The sequence below is a fragment of the Dendropsophus ebraccatus genome, unplaced genomic scaffold, assembly GCF_027789765.1.
Source record: "Dendropsophus ebraccatus isolate aDenEbr1 unplaced genomic scaffold, aDenEbr1.pat pat_scaffold_1515_ctg1, whole genome shotgun sequence".
Lineage (NCBI taxonomy): Eukaryota > Metazoa > Chordata > Amphibia > Anura > Hylidae > Dendropsophus > Dendropsophus ebraccatus.
Window position 1 is genome coordinate 975 of NW_027208937.1, and position 20,135 is coordinate 21,109.

Here is a 20,135-nt window from a genome sequence, read left to right on the forward strand (position 1 = left end):
AAGCGGCCAAGCAGAGGCCATATTTGGAGGCTAGATCAAGTTTTTTGACAAAACAATAGCATCTTGTTAATTATAAGAAATTCTTATTATAGAAGGGTAGTGACAGATTCCCATAAATATATCAACTAGATTTTTATTTACTGATTTAGAGAATGTGTATTTTTTTTTTCTTTCTGATCTGTTTCTATTTACTGAGTTTATTTGTATAGTAGTATTGGTGTAGCCAATGGAAACTACAATATATCAATATTATTTTATAATGTAGATAGTAAATAGAAATTGAGGGAAAAAAATATGCCAAAAATAATATGGTTAACATAAAAACAAGAAGTCGTTAGATTTCTCTCATCTTGTGCTAAGAAAATAGCGTGGAAAGCAATGATGTTCCAGCATTAAATAGATGAATACAGGTCAACAAATATGCCCCTGTGTACCAATTCTTTTGGACAATCGCAAAAATTCCCAAAAATGTGGATGTGCTGGCTCATGCTAGGCGTCACAACTGTAATTAGTTTTTCTCCTGTTTGGGTTGGGGGGGGGGGGTGCTGGTGTTAATGCTGTGTATGCATGCTTTGTTATCCTTGTGTTATGCTGTGCCTGCCTCGCCAGTTGGTTCACATTGTTCATTGGGTTGGATGGACTTTGCATTGACCGCACTCCCAGGTTCCAGTCCCTGTTCGCTTATCATTGGACTCTCTAATGAGATGTCAATAATGGGCAGCGCTCATTATTGCGTGGGTGGATGCTATGCTATGTACTGTAATGTTTCTTAAAAATATTTTTTTTTAAAGTCTGAGTTCACACTACAACAACAGAGTCTGAAATTACAAGAAAAGTAGCTGCATGTACCAATTTTTTTTTGTCCTGTGAAATAACAGCAAAAAAAGAAAACCTGACTGACCCTATTAAAGTCATTCAGGGTTTTGTGCACCATTTATGTGTGTTGGTGCAGCGTCTTGTTCTGTTCCATTTTCAGTGTCAAACGGTGACTACGCCTGAGACCCTAAAAAAACTCCTGTTGCAGTGTGAACTGCATATACCAATCGCAGGCTGACTTTCTTTGTACCAAAGCTGAGAGCTGATCTGTGGTTAGTTACTATGGGTATTGTACATACTTGAATGTGCATTATATTCTGATAGCATTCTGACTTGTAGCTGAGATTTCAGAGTGCAAATTATGTTATTTTCAGGATCTGAATCCCCTGAAACTGAAGAAGAAAATGCTGTAAATCTAGAGCAGGAAGAGGCTGATTTCTGGAATAAAATTGTCCAACAACAAGGCGTGGAAGCCCAGACTCCAGATGGTAATCCTATGGTAAGCCTCTGCTAGCTGCAGTGTGCTCTTCAATATTTCTTTTCTTGCATGGTTTGTGCTCAATGTTTTGTCAGGTGAGATATATAGTATATTTACAGGGGATTTAGCTCACTGTCTTATAGTAAGACACTACAGCTAGCAGTACCCAGCATATACACACCTAGGCTAATTCAGTACTGTAGAGAGGGTTAAAAGCTGTGGCTGGTGCACAATCCCTTATACCAATCTCAATAGTAATCCAAGCAAAGAAAAAACATATTGGGGGAGATTTATCAAACATGGTGTAAAGTGAAACTGGCTCAGTTGCCCTAGCAACCAATCAGATTCCACCTTTCATTCCTCTAAGACTCTTTGGAAAATGAAAGGTGGAATCTGATTGGTTGCTAGGGGCAAGTGAGCCAGTTTCACTTTACACCATGTTTGATAAATCTCCCCCATTGAGTTCATCAAAATATTTATACAAAGTAAATTCAATATAATAAATTGGGTATAATCCTGAAATTGCACAGCAAGCACATTGAGTACTATCTTATAATGATCCCTCATCATGTCACATTTCAGGAGACACCTGAGTGTTATGTTATGTTGCTCTTGCAAGATCCACATCAATAAATAGACAACATTCAACTAAATACTGAATTTGTGTATTGTGATGATTATTAGAAATAGATTTTATATTGTAATTTGTTTGTAAATCTTTTCCTAGGAAGGAACATTCCCTAGTCTCAGAGCTCCAGATGGACGAACAGAAGGTACAAGCTTGTTTAGACTCCATTCCCCCATGCTACTTTTCATGCATGCTCTTACCACTGAAAACTTCTTGTTGTGTGTAGTGTTTCCTTGTAAGATCAGTGATACATCGGGCATGTTTACTGTACATTTTTTCCTAACATTAGTGAAAATGGTCACATGCAGTGCAAATACTATGGATTTTCCATTGTGGAAATCAGTAGTAATTTTGCCCTTAAATTCACAGCAGAAAATCCACACCAAGTTGTGCAGAATTTGGTGTGAATAACACTTTGTGGCTCCAAAAGCATCAAACTTGTGTTGCAGAGGGATTGAAACACACTACTGTGCTGTGTGCGTCAAAAAGAACCGTAAAATGCACCTTAACATGGCTTAAAACATGATGCTGTGTATCAAAATTTTACTGCATTACCTTTACCTTTTTGGTGTATACTAAAAGACCTTTTTCGCAGGCCGATTATCGGCCAGGAGCGTTTCTGGAAACAAGGACAGGGAAACGCCCGATCCTCGGCTAATCGGGTCTTTAGAGCAGGCTTTCAAATTCATTACCAATAATAATAATTCTTATTGAATGGCCCTGCCATTTTCTAAGCTTGAACCGCTGACACCTATTGACCCTAACGGACTGCTTTCTATTGAAGCAATACTGTATACACCAACCAACACCCCCCCCCCCCCCCCAACTGCTCATACCATCTGTTTTTTGACAGTAAGGGCCTTATTACACGGAGCGATAATCGGACCTATTATCGCTCTGTGTAATAGAGACAGCAATCAGCTGATGAAACGATCATCGGGTGATTGTTGGTTTTGACCTAAAATAGTCGGTTACCTGGCCTTGGTTTTTTCCTTGTCATTACATTGACTTATAGGGCCACTTAATATGGTGGTTTCCTTACAGGAGCCCTGGAGGGATATCTGGCTAGTCCTGTGTTTCGAGACTCTTTGAGGCTCCACAGGCTCTTCTTTTGCAGCTACACAATTTTAACAAATCTTTTCTGTTTTTTAGGTTCACCAAGACACCTTCGCTATAAAATAATCCGGAATCCAGAAGACCTAGTAAAGTTTATTGCAGACCTAAAGAAAACTGGAAAAAAGGTACTGGAAGCCATACTAGATTCTGCTTTAGTTAGCTTTATAGTGCACTTTGTATGCCGTTGTATCAGCTATTGTGAAGCTAAGCCATTAGCTTCAATAAAGCTTCCTGAATACATAAGCAAAAATATTTAAAGGGAACCAATCACCGGAAAAACACATATAGAGCTTTTGAAATGTGCTGTTAGAGCACACAGCACACTTGCCACACGTGTTTTCATAGCCTCCGTGCCTTCCCCGTGTAAGCCACAAAGTAACTTTATAAAACTGGCGCCCTGTATGCTAATTACCTGAGGTAGTCACCTAGGCGGTGTTCGGCTAGCAGGTAGTCACGGTCCCCTGGGCGTTCTACCGCTGTAATCACGCCCCTCTGGGCGTGATTCAAATGGCCGAGTAGCTGTGACATTCTGATGCCGGACGCCGCCGCACATGCGCAGTGCAGCCGCTTCCATTCCGGCGGTACTGCGCCTGTGCAGAATAGCCTCGAATAGCCTGTTAGCCGGAGTTCGAGGCTATTCTGCACAGGCGCAGTCCAACCAGAATGGAAGCGGCTGCACTGCGCATGTGCAGCGGCGTCCGGCATCAGTACGTAAGCGCGCCGACGTTGGGCACGGCGCGCTCCCGAGTGACGCCACAGCCACTCTGCCATTTGAATCACGCCCAGAGGGGCGTGATTACAGCGGAAGAACGCCCACGGGACCGTGACTACCTGCTAGCCAAACACCGCCCAAGTGACTACCTCAGGTAATTAGCATACAGGGCGCCAGTTTTATAAAGTTACTTTGCGGCTTACATGGGGAAGGCACGGAGGCTATGGAAACACGTGTGGCAAGTGTGCTGTGTGCTCTAACAGCACATTTCAAAAACGCTATATGCTTTTTTTCCAGTGATTGGTTCCCTTTAATAGTCCAGGTTTTAGTATTGTAGTATTTGGTCAGTATTGTAACCAAGACACAATAAATCTGCAAATCTTTATATTTTCTCTGTTTGCTCTACTCCTGGTTTTGGCTATGAATACTGATCAAAATACTATGTGTGACCCCAGTCTTTAAAGTAGATTGTCTCCCTCTCCCTGAGTCTGCACATGTCGTATGCAGATGCTACATTAAACATGGTAAAATCCAAAATGAAATCTATGAGACTGAAATTTTTAAGGCCCTTTTACACGGGCCAATCTGGAGGAGCAAGCTAGAGCCGACTTTTCAGATCGGCACCCGCTGCCTGCGCTATTAGACGTGGGTAAGGGAGGGGGAAATTGGGAGCCCGTAAGACAGACGTGTCAAACTCAGGCCCTCCAGCTGTCTTAAAACTACTATTCCCATCATGCCTGGACAGCCAAAGCTAAAGCTTTGGCTGTCCAGGCATGATGGGAGTTGTAGTTTTAAGACAGCTGGAGGGCCTGAGTTTGACATCCCTGCCGTAAGTGATAGTGGCGTTTTGCTGCCACCACTCCTATTGCACGGAGCGATGGCTAGCAGACTGTCGTTATCGTTGTAATTTTTTTTTTCAACATGTTGAAAGACACTGTCGACTTGTTGCCGTAACAGCCGATAATCACTAGGTGTAATGGGGCCTTTACTCTTAAATTGTACCTGTCATTTCAGAAGTTATATATATATATATATATATATATATATATATATATATATATATATATATATATATATATATATATATATATATAATTACCTGCATTGTTTTAAACATAGAGGATTGTTGGCAGAAAAAGACCACTTGGTCCATCTAGTCTGCCCTTTTAGTATTTCCTTCCCTTCTTATTATCTTGGGATAGATATATGTTTATCCCAGGCAGGTTTACATTCAGTTGTTGTAGATTTACCAACCACATCCGCTGGAAGTTTGTTCCAAGCATCTACTACTACTCTCTTCAGTAAAGTAATATTTTCTCACGTTGCTTCTGATCTTTCCTCCAACTCACCTCTCACTGTGTCCCATTGTTCTTGTGTTCATTTTTTTTTTAATTAAAAACACTTCCCTCTTTTTTAGTCTTTAAACTTAAGGTTTCAATCATGTCCCCCCTCTTTCCTGTTTCCTCCAGACTATACAAATTTAGTCTTTCCCGATAGCTTTTTTACTTCAGATCATCCACAATTTTTGTAGACCGTCTTTTCACCCTTTCTATTTTATCATTTTCTTTTTATAGGTGAGGTCTTCAGAACAGTCAGTGTTCCAGATGTTTTCCTAGTTTTTTTTTTTATTAACCCTTCAGACTAGTGACAAGATGATTTTAATGCTCACTGCTGAGTGTCCTACATGTTGCACATTTTTTTCTTATTTGCTAAATTTCAAAGGGCAGAACAAAAGCTAGGCTGTTTGCCAGTAGTACACCTACATAGACTTCCTTTTTCCTTACTTTTCTGGCCAGTCACCACACATACTCCTCTCCGGTATGTCATGATATAGTGCTGGAGAAAATGCCATGGGCTGAAGAGGCTGAACTGTACAGCATGTAGAGGGAGAAGAGTTTTTTGATGCACTGAGTTTGAAAGGTGCACTGTGAACAGAAAGGGAAAAAAACACTACAGAAAGGAAGGGGTTACAGTAGGCACTGAGATTTTACTTTTGCTGTTGATAAGCTAAAGGGAGGGGGATTGAATTTGCAGCTTTATATCGGCCTCTGGCCCCATTAGGGCTCACAATCTATATTCCCTTATCTGTGTGTTTTTGGAGTGCGGGTGGAATCTGATTCACAAAGTTGACTTGAAGGGGTTTTGTCATCTGCTGAGAATTCAGCTGTGCATTGCTGTGTCTCTCACTGAGCTACACATCTCCAGGGACAAACCAAGCCCTAGAGATGAGTGTAAGCTCAGTGGGAGAGTGAGGGAGGGAAAGTATATACTTAGTATTCCAGAGGATCTTGGCCAGCGCTATCAGACATGTGAGCGGGGGGTTAGGAACTTAGGGCCCTATTCCACCGGACAATTATCGTTTAGATTATTGTTAAATCGTTCGAATCTAAAAGATAATTGTTCGGTTGAAATGCAGTTAACGGTTAACGACCAAACGAGAAATCGTTGATCGCTTTATAAGACCTGGACCTATTTTTATCGTTGCCTGTTCACAAACGTTCGCATTGAATAAGACATCGTTCGGTCGTTAGCAATAGATACGAACGCAATATGCGAAGAAAAAACTATCGCAATTACGATCATAAGTAACGATTACCTGTGGAATAGGGCCCTTAGGCAACAAGTGGGGAACTCTACAGCGACACAAAGGGGCATTACCACAAAGAAACAATTTTGCGAGTTCAAATGTTTTGCATTCCCCCATCACCTAAGAAAAGTTTAGGTGATGGGATTACCAAGGTGCCAATTAGTATGAGCGATGCTCTGCAATGCTGTAGAAAGAAGAGAAACTAGAGGGGAGGCAATTTGGAGGCAGGAACATGTCAAACACTGCTGGCAGCATAACCTGCAGTCTGGCAAGATGTGGGTGATGGGAAACAGGATATGTGTTAAACTTAGAAACAAGAATCTAAAGTTTCTAAGTATTTTAATCAACTATTAAAGACTTGAAAGATGATTCATTTACACCTCTTCTCTCTGTTCTCGACTTAGCCAGTACACTTTGTTCCTGCTATCTTCTGGGTTCTAGGTTAATGTTTCTACTGTATGAACATTTTTACATTGCCATTGCATTTAGAGCCTTAATATTATTGCAGGATGATAAAAGTGAAGCTGAGAGTAAAGAATTGCAAAGTGAAGACAATCCAAACCCAGCGTCTGAGATCCGAGATCCCGAGGATGAAGATGAGCAGGCCCTCATGCGGGAGTTTGAGAAGGAGCTGGAAAGTATTCTGCTTCCTAAGTCTGATGTTTCCCAGATAAAGGAAAATGTGAAAGCAGAAATGGAGAAGGAGTTAGATAACATTATTGATGAGGTGAGCAACAAACTGAAAAGAGATGTAGAGCTGAAGGTGCCCACTTACTGTCTGCCATTAAGCAGATCTGTTACTATCTTCTAAGGGCAAAGTGCCCAGACTACTATTAGCCAATATGGCACAAAAAAAAAAATCCTTTAACCGGTTAATGATGGCTGACTGCAGTTCAGGTACATAACAAGCCATGAGTTACTGTGAAGAAGACTTCTCCATGTTGTTACATGCATAGCTGTTCCTCCAAAAGGGGATATACAGGCTTACAAAAACATGGCCACTTCCCGCCAGAAACAGCACCACTCTCTTTTAGTTGGTTTGGTTTTGCAGGTCGGTTCCACTGGATAATCCCTTTACGTTGCAAAGAATAGAATGGAGAGAGTCACACACACATGCACGGCTGTGATTACATATCACCAGGGTCCTCCCATTGGACTAATCCCAAACTGGTGGTCCTCCAGATCCTGCAATATGACAACTTCCAGCATATCCTAACAGTTGTAGTTTTACTACAGGTGGAGAGTCATTTATTCAGGAACAATGTGCTATAGCATCTACGTTGGAGGCAGGCTTACTACTTGAGGCTTTACATGACCACAAGACGGCCCTGTTGGATATAATTTTGAGCTTGGGTGATGATCTCGCATATATGATGAACATAATTGACCTTGCCTGATTGTTTTTGTAAATGCAGCCTTATAATGACTACTGTAGAAGACCCAAACTACGCATTATATTCTGACCTAGTCCAGATATCTTATTTGTGTCCCTATGCGTTCAGATTTTTGAGTATTTTGTTATGGGAGGACACACATTTTATGGAATCAGGGTTTTTTGTTTTAGGCTCTTTTATAACTTGATGTCATGTCGATGTTTGTTTGTGTTATTTTGTATGCTATAGTCTGCAGTTTTTAGTGTAGTAGTAATTTACCATATGCTTTCTGAAAGTCACTTTTTACATGGCAAAAATTCTTTAGAACCTTCAGGATAGCATACACATTCATGGTTATGATTCTAAACTGGAGCCAATCATCAGAGCTCTTTTAGTAGAAAATAAATGTGGTATGTATAGGGCACATATACTTACTATTCCACTTGCAGCTCCCCCTCCTCTCCCAAGTATGTAAAACCTTTCATGCTGCCCCCCAGTTCAAAGGAGGCTTAAAGTATTGCACCTGGAATATTGAGCTGGGTATCATTTGAAAGCCAAGATTCTGGACTGTAATATAGAATATGTGTTTGATTTTAGAGCATGGGTTTCCAAACTGCAGCCCTCCAGCTGTTGCAAAACCACAATTCCCATAATGCCCGGACAGCTAAAGCTTTGGATTTGGCTGTCCAGGCATGATGGGAAATGTAGTATTGCAACAACTGGAGGGCCACAGTTTGAAACCCATGTTCTAAGGTGTCATTCATCAGTACTGGTAAATGCCTTTAAGTCCACGCAACATGAGAGCAGCATACATATTGATTAGTAGGGATAGGTACCAACAAATCAAAGCACTGTAGGACTCTTGCTAGCTTTCTCTTGTTGGTTACAGATGACTATATACTGTACATTTCTGTTCTTCGAGTCTTGTCTGTAATGTTTTCAGGGTTCTCTCTGGAAGACCAGTATTATTGTGAGTGTTGGGCAGGAATACACAGTGTCTTTCATTATGATTTACTCATTCGGAAACTATTTAAATCTTCATGTTATAGACTCGGGAGGAGTTGGACACTGAAGGTCTAAAGGGCGAGTTCGATAGGAAACAAGCCTCCAAGGCACTTGCCACAACACTCAACAAGTTGATTGATAAATTGGACAATACTGCAGTGGAGAAAGAAGAGACACAGACTACTGAGAACAGCGAGGTCACGTCACACGACAACAGTGATCCTGCCGCCAAAGTTCCAACAGGTAGGGGATAGAATGTATGACTGTACTATGGGACCTATTACTATCTGTCTTTTGAGGGGGGGACAGAATATTAAGGAGCCTAGATAAGAGAAAAGAAGATGCACGCAGCGCTAAGGGGCACAGATAAGAGAAGCCATGGTTTGCGGTAGGGAAGGGTGGGGTAGACAAGGGGGAAGGTGAGAGAGCAATAAGCAGTCCAGATAACCGGAGTAAAGATGTACTTGCTCATGCCTAGCTGGAGGGAAGGAGACAGAGCAGTACTGGGCACAGATAAGAGATAAATAACATGTACAATGAATGAGCTAGCTCTGCTCTGTTCTTACTGGAGGCATGGCCCGTTGACAAGCAGTAAGGTGATGTCAGTGGATCACGTGTTCTCCAACCAGCCAATTAAAGAGAGGGAAAATATGTGATCCCTGACACGGAAGGTGGGGGCCAGTAGAAAGAAGAGTGTTGAAGAGGGTGTTGGAGTTAAGCAAGAGGAGGCTTATGGGTATTGGATATACAGAATACCGGGCTGCGTATGTCTGTTCAATTCTGACAGGTTAGGCTAGGTTCACACTGCGTTTTCAGCATCCGTTTAACGCATTCCGTTTTTTGCAAAAACCGCATGAAAAACGGATTGCAAAAAACGGATTCATTTGTGTGCATCCGTTTTTCCATTGACTTCCATTATAAAAAAAAACGGATCCGTTTTTTTGGCGGACCAAAACGGACCAAAAAAACGTTGCTGACCCTATTTTTCTGGACGTTAAAAAAAAACGGATCCGTTAAACGGATGCTGAAAACGCAGTGTGAACCTAGCCTAACCCTAAATGAATAATTACACACAAGGTTTGAGATAAGGGGAACGGGGTAATCTCACAACTCAGGCTGCAGTACCACCCTGCACCACCAGATGTCGCCTTATCAAAAAAACAACCCACACTAAAATTTATACAGACAAACACTGGGTTTTAGTTTTTAAAAAAATATATATATGATTTTTATTATGTATACATTGGTACCAAATACAGAATATTTCTCATTAGAAAAAAGTTTAAAAATGACCACAATAAAAAGTATAATACCATAAAAAACTGGTGTCAGTAGATATACATCATCATGGAAGGTGCAGCTATGATAATCTCTTTAATTCTAGTCCTCTGCCTCAATATGTCACACAGGGATATATATGTATCTAGGGACTGAAAGATCTCCTAGTCCTTCCCTGAGGAAGATAACGAAACGTACGTAGGGACGGCTCTCTCTGGTGTTCTGGCAGCATGGGTGAGTGCAATAGAATTAGAAGATAAGAATTGTTGATTGTATACCTTTTGCAAATTGTATTAAGCATATGGGAGACTAGGAGATCTTTCAGTCCCTAGATACATATATATCCCTGTGTGACATATTGAGGCAGAGGACTAGAATTAAAAGAGATTATCATAGCTGCACCTTCCATGATGATGTATATCTGCTGACACCAGTTTTTTTATGGTATTATACTTTTTATTGTGGTCATTTTAAACCTTTTTCTAATGAGAAATATTCTGTATTTGGTACCAATGTATACATAATAAAAATCATATATATATTTTTTTTAAAACTAAAACCCAGTGTTTGTCTGTATAAATTACCCTAAATGAAGAAGTTGCGTTTCCTGCGGTGGTCTGTATAGTTATACTTTAGGTCCTAAATGTTTCCCATTTAACCTTTACATGCACTTAAAGGTTCCCCCTGCCCTCATTATCACTGTCCTCAAATATAGAATTACATAGAAAATTTTGTTAATTTGGGTTCTTCAGATAAGGGATATGTGTGTGTGTGTGTGTGTGTGTGTGTGTGTATAGATATATATAAATAATTTTCTGTGATCCTTTTTCAGGCAACATTGCAGACATCATATATAGACAGTTAGTTGGTGACTGCAGCCAGTCAGTGGCCTCAGCCGTCATGTAATGCATATACAACTTACTTCAGTCAAGTGGCAAAGTGCGAGGACTGGAGTGATTCTGTCCCTTTTTAGCAATCATGAGGTTCTCGACCCATGCAAACTCTTTTTTTGTTTATGGAATTTTGACCTTGAACACTTTTTTGTGCATAGAAGTAATTTATAGAAAATGTAACTGTAAATGCGTTGTACTTACCCTAGTCCTGAGCTACAACCTGTATTTTACTCCTAAGCTGCTTTACCAATTCCGTTTGCTGCAGTGACTAGTTGGCAGGATTATTAACAAATACATCTCCAATGGTTTAAAGAGTCCGTGTCATTATAAATAACTTCTAACGTGTCATCATACGGTGATACGCTCCCTGGCTGCTCGCTAATTCTAACACTTTAATGCCCGATGACAAAAGTTATTTATAATGACAGTGACTCTTATCTCCTACAGCGCGGTGTTCAGCATGTACACACAGCTATGCACGTCAGAACAAGAAGGAAAGGCTCAGAGAAGAGTATAAGAAAAGTATTACATCTTATCAGAGACAAAACTTGCCTAAATGTCACCATGGATCCCACTCTGGGCCCGCAGAAACCAGCTGATGTAGGGGAAGCTGTCACTGGCCAGGCAGCCTCCTGGCCTTTCATGTGAATGTATGTTCTAGAAGTTGTGCTCTGACAGACAGAGGGGGAAATTTATCAAACATAGTGTAAAGTGAAACTGGCTCAGTTGCCCCTAGCAACCAATCAGATTCCACCTTTCATTTTCCAAAGAGTCTGTGAGGAATGAAAGGTGGACTCTGATTGGTTGCTAGGGGCAACTGAGCCAGTTTCACTTTACACCATGTTTAATAAATCTCCCCCACAGAGGCTTCTGTGTCACACAGTGCCAGGATTTAAAAGCCCCTCTACCTGTCCGTCAAGGCTGCTGAGCTCCGTGACTATTTGGGCATATGGTGCACGGTTGCAGGGAAGGATAATATCCTGGATGGTGGGTGCAAGTACATGAAGCTGTTAGGGAAGCTGTTATTGCACATAAGGTGGTGTGTGCGGCTTTATTTGCTCATTGGACCTGACAGGTTCCCTTTAATTGTCCTTTTTCTTCCCTCCTACTCCTTTTTCCTTGTGTATTCTGCTACTAAAGAAGCTTTTTTCTGACATCAGGTCTCTACTTGTCACTCATTTCTGAATACTAATGCTATTTGGATATCTGGCCTGACGGATGATAGGCTTACTTGGGATTTTTCTGATGTTCTTTAGTATTCTTATCTAGTTCTCTGTATTCCTGGGACCAAATTGATCTCTGCTCTGAGTGATGGAGATGGCTCACTGACTGTGTAGTACTGTATACACTTAGTGGGTTTAGGTAAATTCTTGGGTTTGTCTTTTCTATGTTCTTGTTCTATGTAGGTTATTGTTAGACTGCATCAGAAACCATAGGTAAATCATTGTCCATTTGTGTGTTATGCTGCTGTTTTCAGGTTGGTAAACATTGGGTATGATATGCTGCCATATTGAGTATTGATATCATATGCTGCATAGTACTGAGGAATTGGGCCTCTATTGTTTATGGTGCTCTGAATTAGTAACATAGCATAGCAGCCACTTGTGCTTTCAGGTCTTCCTTTCCTTAACTTGCACTTTTCTGCTGCTCCTTGCTAGCTGTGACTTCTGTCCTGAGTAAATGTGGTATATTGCGCTGCTTAGCATCACCTTGACTCACCCGAACGGCCATGACCCCCTCTATATTTAATTTTAGCCTGTTCTTTATAATAGGAAAATTGAACCCATCAATTTGCTATCACCTTCTTTACATTAGATGACCGTTCGGATGGCCGTGTAAAAGTCAGGGTCACAAAGATACGGCGGGGCGGCTCTGAGCATCCTGAGAGAAGGAAATGAGCAGCGAAAACCCACAGCTGAGACACATTGAGAATGTTGTTAAAGACCTGCTTGAAAAGGATGGCCTGAAGGCAGAAGGTAGGCTCCTCGTGCAAATCACTAGTGAGCTGGCTGCTTTAGTAGGATATCCAGGTGCATTTGGCTTGTTAGGCTTTATAGGTTTTTATAAAATGTATGTATGTGTACTGGATAATTAATCTGGGCTATGGAGGCACCTCTAATAACTTCATCTTTTAGAGTCTGTTCCACTGTGTATTACTTATATACAGTTGTAACTATCCCTCGACATGAATCATCTGAGCACATGATGTGAAGCAATATCTGTTGTCATGCACAATTTACCATTGTAGGTATAGTACTAGTCTTTATATTCATCCCCAGCTGGTTTACCGCAGTCTTTATGGATCAGCTAACATAAGGCCTCCGTTTGGGATCACTGCAAACATTATATATATATTATGGAAATGAGCCCTCTGCGGAATTCCATATGAACATAATTGGTCATTAGGGAGATCAAAGACTATATAAAAATAGTTACAGGCAGATTACTGCTTAAATTCATAGGCCTAGATTTAATAAAACTGTATTACACTTCCCTACTTTAGACTTTGTGTGCGTTCACACTAAGGAAAAAAGACTGCGTTCAATGGTGGAGCCCCCGCCACGGAATCTCATCTGTCTCAGTGTGTCAGTGGGAGGCTTCACCATTCTCCACTCAAAGAATTGACATGAGGCCGGCGGAATTCCATCTGGTTTACTCAGTGTGAACGCACCCAAACTAGGCAAATGCTTGAGATTTATTGCCATGTCTTGGGGTGACTGATAAATCTATTGGGCTAGTTTTACACTCAGCTTTCCTTGGGGGAAAATCCAGAAGAGGATAAATACTTTATGGGAAATCAATCTAATATATCTGTGCGACATGTAATAGTTAGTTGACATGATCAAACTGCTTTAAGACATGAGTACCTTTTGATGTAAGTTGAATATTGTAGGTTGTGGGTATATGTTTAGTGTAGTGCTTGAACAGTTATTGCTTTTTATGCCGTATTTACAGCTTTTAAGGTACATTAATTTAGTTGATGGTCACATACATATTGCAATTCTGCATTCTGGCATCTTCTGACTGGCAGGGCTTCTCTGCTTATCCAGTTTTAATAAAACAAACAGCTGAAAGCCATACATGCAAAATGCTGTAATAGAGATTCCAGCAAAATAACAGAATTTAAACACACCTGGGATAGACATATATCTATCCTAAGATAATAAGAAAGAAAATACTAAAAGGGCAGACTAGATGGACCCAGTTGTCTTTTTCTGCCGACAATCTTCTATGTTTCTAAAATAGAGATTCTGCGGTAGTTATGATGACCATTATTCTCATTAAAACCTTTGTTCCACCAATAAAGCATTACTGTCATTTGTAGTAACTTTTGACATGTCATGAGACCCGCTGCGTTCCTGCTGGAGGTTGTAATACTGCCATTGGTCAGAAGCGTTGTTGATAGCACCAGGTGCCTATGCGCTTTGCCCTGTCAAACGATTAGAGTTTTATCATTGTAATGTGAAATCTTGTTAAATGGACAGCAGCTAACACCTTACGCTGTGCTGTCCCATCCTTTACACTGTGTGCATTGTCTACAGGACTCCCAGGACGTGACCACTATCAGCTCCACTGTACTGGCAGCACAGACTATAAATACAAGCAAGAACATATGCACAAAATAAATTACAAATGCTTGCCTCACACCCCAATGTCTATGTAGTCGCTACAGTTGTGATTTTTTTTTAATCTTCTCAAACAGGTAAAATAGAGATTAAGATACTTACGGGAGGTTTTGGTGATGATGATGATGGCCACTGGCTTTCAGAAGAGGACACAAGGAATCTAAAAGATATTTTCTTCAACATATTGGTATGTATGTTACACCTTAGTGCATGTCTTATATCTTGCAGTAAGCTTCACTAATACAAAGTTGGAGGTATGCTTTTGTCCCATACACTTCTGTTCAGGATGTGCACAGTTTATACACACCTGTACATGCACGTAGATTCACAAATTTGGGCTTTGTTTACACTCAGTATTTTTGCTCAGTATTTTGGTCCTCATATTGCAACTAAAACCAGGAGTGGATTGAAAACACAGAAAGGCTATGTTCACACTGCTGACATTTAGTGGATGGCCGCCAATTAATGGCAAAATAATTGGCGTTATTTTAAAACATCGGCCCTTGTTATGAAATAACTGCCATTATTTGTCATAAAATGATGGCCATCTACTAAATTTCAACAGTGTGTGAACAGAGCCTTTCTTTGGTTTTAATCCACTCATAGTTTTAGTTGCAATATGAGGACCAAAATACTGAACAAAAATACTGGTGTGATCAGTAAATTGTGAAGAAAATGGGGGAGAGATGAACAAAGAGGTACATATTTCTACACTGCTCCCTTAACAGACAGCGGTTATATACATAATGTCGATGCACCATATAGTTGGAATGTATGCATACGCTTTGGGGTGAAGAGAACTATAATGGGCAGCACTGCTTCAGTATAAGCCAGAAGCCGATACAATGACTGATGGCAGTCATCGCACTGTTGTTCACCATTAAAGGAAACCAATCGCTAAAAAAAAAAAAAAACGTTTTCAGGCATATAAGTGAACGCTATGAACATTACTTATTTCCATTTTTGGACCACAAATCTTTGAAATCACGGCTCCCTGGGAGTGTCAGCCTATAGGAGCCAGTAGCTTTACAGAGGGCCATCCATGAGCGCTGACGCCCCCAGGGAGGTGTGATTGCAAAGATGTTTCTCACCAGCGATGACCAGTTGGAATCTCAGGGCCGCCTGATGCCTACATAGATAAGTATTACAATGTATGTTGTCAGACCATATAAGTAACACTCATAGCGTTTACTTATATGCCTGAAAACAGTGCTCAGGGACGTTTACTAATTCCTTTTTCTATCTGTAACAGGGTTTTTTTTTTTTTTTTGATTTTGTTTGTTAAATGATTGGTTAAATGCTGCACCCTTAAACGCAGCGATGGCTATAGATTATAAGTGACAGGAGCGGTCACTGACTGATCAGAGCCCTGGCCATGGGTCCCTGGTCAGCTTCCCTGACAGACTTTAGTAGTAGAGCACCCATCTCACTTATCAATGTGATGCAATAGCATAGCATTTACCAGTATACGCCGTCAAAGCTGGCATTCACACGTTCCGCGCATAGGCCATATATATATATATATATGGACAGTGTGCTGTGGAACGGAAGGCAGAGCTCCCAGTATCATTATTCATTTTGTTGCTGGGAGCCCTGAATCAGTTTAAGGGTGCGTTCACATGTACAGGATCTGAAGCAGATTTGATGGTGCAGATTTGAAGCTGCAGATTCAAAGCAAATCAAATCCAGGCCATCAAATCTGCTGCGGATCTGCTGCAGATTTAAATCTGCGCCATCAAATCTGCTGCAGATCATGTACATGTGAATGCACCCTAAATCTGTGCGCGACTGTGTCAGTACTGTAGCATGAAGATTTAAACTGATTCGGAGCTCCATTCCATTATTCCAGTCCATAGCACATATGTCATGCACGGCCAGTAATCACTGAATTTTTAAATACCCAATTGCTTATAAAAAAAAAAAAAAAAAGTCTTTATGGTGCGTTCACACCTACAGGATCTGCAGCTGATTTTCTGCAGCAGATTTCATTTAAATAACTGAACACAGCATCAAATCTGCTGCAGATCTGCTGCAGATCCTGTAGGTGTGAACGCACCCTTAAAATTCTTTTTAATAATTTTTTTTTTTTTATATTACAAAGCCTCTTCCCAATATAAAAATAAATCAACCCCCCCCCCCCCTCTAAAATGTGTATAAAGTAAACAAATTTGGCATTGTAGCGTGCGGAATTGTCCGAATGATTAAAATGATGATATTTTTCCCACATGGTGAAAAGTGCACATAGAAATGGCAGGATTGCATTTTTTTTCCCACATGTTTTTTTCTAATAAGTAATCAAAAGTTCCCATTCACACCAATAAAAACTATAGATTAGGGTGCAAAAAATGACACCCCAAATAGCGCTGTATGTGGAAAAAAAAGTTACAGCTCTGGGGTGGAATTGGCGGAATTTCTGTGGACTCCGCTCAGAATCCTGCCTGCCTCTGTGGGCCAATGGGATACCTCACGCCTCTCCTTAAAGAATTGACCTGTCAGTTCTTTGAGCGTAGGCGCACAAGGCATCCTATTGACACCCTGAGGCAGTATTCCGCCTGTTTTACTCAGTGTGAACATACCCTTTGAAGGTGAAGAGCACTGCTTTAGTGTGACCTGGACGTAAGAGCATCAATGACCTTTGGTCAGGAAGGGGTTAGTACATTTGAGTTCTGCACCCTGTCCTAACTAAGAATCCTATATCTCTATAGGACCTGCAGCTTGGGCCTCTCGACATCCACCTTCCTTCAGTGATTTGACATAAAAATATAGGCTATAAGTTGGTTTGTTTTTTCTCTGCCCTTCATTTGCCCTCTCTTTGCCTCCAGTATTATACAATATTATTTCTCCATCTATGCAATCATATTTCAGGGCATGTTAGTACTGTAAGTGACTGTAGTGATCTGATTCATCCGGGGAACTTTGTTCCACAGTTTTAGTGTTTCCATCATTTTTGTTTTCCTGGTTTAGATACAAGGTTCAGAAGACGCTCACAAAGAACAGAGGCGCCAGCAGCAGCTAGAGGACAATTACCGTTTTGTGTGGAACCAGAATAGCGATGATTCTAAGAGCAGCAGCACCTCTTCCACAGACTCAGATGATGTGGATTTCTAACAAGGACTGATCTACAAATGGGACTTCAGATCCTGACCTGTGAACTTGAGCTTTGTAACAAATGAGCGCCGCTTCGAGAATATGGTGGCTTACCAGCCTAGAAGGATCCCTGCTTTCTCTGCTGTAGTTTAAAGCAGTGTTAGATGACTTGCTGGATGTGTGCAAAGTCCAACCAGGAAAATAAAAAAAAATGTGTATTTCTATATTTTCAGTTTCCTTCCTTTAGCTTTGCTGAGGATAAAGATGACAACTGAAAGATACTGTGACTACCTGCCCTTTGTTCTCTGATGGAGACATGCCCCTTAATGGGGTTATGCAACTAAAGCTTAAATATTGTATGACAGAAACCTATGCATTTTCCTAATGCGTTTTCAATATCTTTGCTGTGAATGGATGGAAACATCCAGATTCTGAAAACTGTTACGCCCACAATACTACTGTGATACAACTAGACTGATCAGCCAGAAGCAAGCTCAGTTTCCACATCTTTTGAGAATCAAGCTCTGTTCACATTACCTTTGTGCCTTATGTCACCACCTTGTATGCATATATGGAGGCTCTAAATGGTGCCTTCAATGGCAGTGAAAATGGATCACTCAGCCTGTGAATGTGAACATGTTTCAAGCAAAGAGCTATACAAATGGTATGACACCCATGTATTGGTAAACTGCTGACCTTTTTATTATACAGTGATTAAGCTTTATCTACACAGTCCGGAGAGCCCTTTCAGTTTTAGTCACATACAATGTTTTATAGCAGCAGCCGTTCCCATTGTCTCCAAAGGTAAAATTTTCCCAACAATAAGATGTACAGAAGATAATGCAAAGAGAAACCAATTTGTTACAGAAACCAGTTATATCATGGCTTTTATTTCAGTATGGGCAGGAGTGTATTACATGTACATGTTCGTTCAGGTCATCAGACCACTGATCAGGCCTTCCTGATAAGGATGCAAAAATGTGCATGTAATATATCTGTGTAAAACCAGCCTAAAGCGGATGGTCAATCTGTCCCCATTTTTTATTTTCCAAAACCCATGTAATACTTAAATGGGTACTATCCTTAAAAAATCTTTTTGTCCGAGAGGCCTATAAAAAGTTTTGATCGGTCAGGATCTGAGTGTTCAGGAGAACAAGCTACAGGAGAAGACTATGTGCAGCACATTCACTCCCAGCTCCGTCCTAGATTGACTTTTATAATGTAAGTCTATGGGACGCAGTCTAGGTTGCAGACACAGAAGGGGCAGGATTGTGCGGCAGTACGGTCATTTTCCTGCTCCTCATCAATGAGGGACTGACCATGATCAGAAAAAAAAAACTTTTGATGTCTCTTTGGCATACCATTTTTTTTTTTAAATGACAGGTACTCTTTTAAGTGTTTATTATAACGATGTACTTTTTTTTTTTTTTTTTACACCAGTTCATGTCATATGATAAATTCATTGCATCTTTAGACTTTTTTTTATATATCAGCTATTGGTTATCTAACTTTGGACACATATTCTATGCCAGCGTTAGTTATTTTAAACCATGCTCCCCTTTTCTCTATACCATGTTCCCTTGTCACATGGGCTGCGGAAAGGTGCAAAAACATTAGTAGATGTCCCATCATTGCAGTGGGTTGCTATGGGCATAGCTGTCTGCCTTTCTGCTAGTTGTTTCACTGTTGTGAAGAATGTTTCCATGTGTTGGAGAAACCTTATCAGAGAAAAAGTTACCTATTAAACGTCTTACATTTTTCACTGATAAAAAAGTTGCCGTTAGGCAAGTCTTACTACTGAATAGCTCAGGAATTATTTCAATATTTTCTATGGGTTAAAAAGACTTTCGATAATATAGTGAACATTGGCTCATGTGGAGCATTGGAACTGTAACAAAGTCCTCTAAGAAATGAACTGTTGTCTTGGATATAGTATGCTTATAAGAGATACAGCTGCTCATTGGGTATTATGAGAAGAATCGGGAGATAAAAGCTTTGCACTATGCTGACAAAATGTGCAATTTTGCAAGATGTTTTTTTTTTTTTGCTTTCCTAAGGTTGTGAATAATTTATGATAATCCTGTGTTCTATATAGAAGTATTTATTACAATAAAATGCTTTTACATATAGGCTTTATTTTTATTATGCATGTCCGTTCCTTGTGTCTAAAAAGTACTGCACCCATCTGACAGTGTGTTAGGACTCGAAATGTGTGTAAGGACTTTACACAGGTCAAATAGAATGAGGCATTTAAATATGTGAAGGCTCACTGACCAAGGATCAGAACTGTATGAGAGCACCGGGTGCCCAACTGTACCTGGAGCCCAAGAGATACTGTGTATAGGAAATAGTGTGCTATAGTTGGCTGATAATAATCAGAAAAAGGTTCATGAGTGGGCTGAAAGCCATCTCTTGTGATCTTTATTTATCTGCTTCTATAGTATTAGTGCACATATATGTTTATACATTTTGGCTGCAAGGGCCCTGCAGTTCTTTTTGTACACATTTATCATAGATGTTGGGGGAGGCATTATCA

General features: G+C 40.5%; 1 pseudogene; it reads left to right on the forward strand.

Annotated features, from left to right (window-relative positions):
* Positions 1-1,163: 1,163 nt before the first annotated feature.
* LOC138775311 (protein OS-9-like) lies at positions 1,164-19,726 on the forward strand (annotated as a pseudogene).
* The last annotated feature ends 409 nt before the right edge of the window (positions 19,727-20,135 follow it).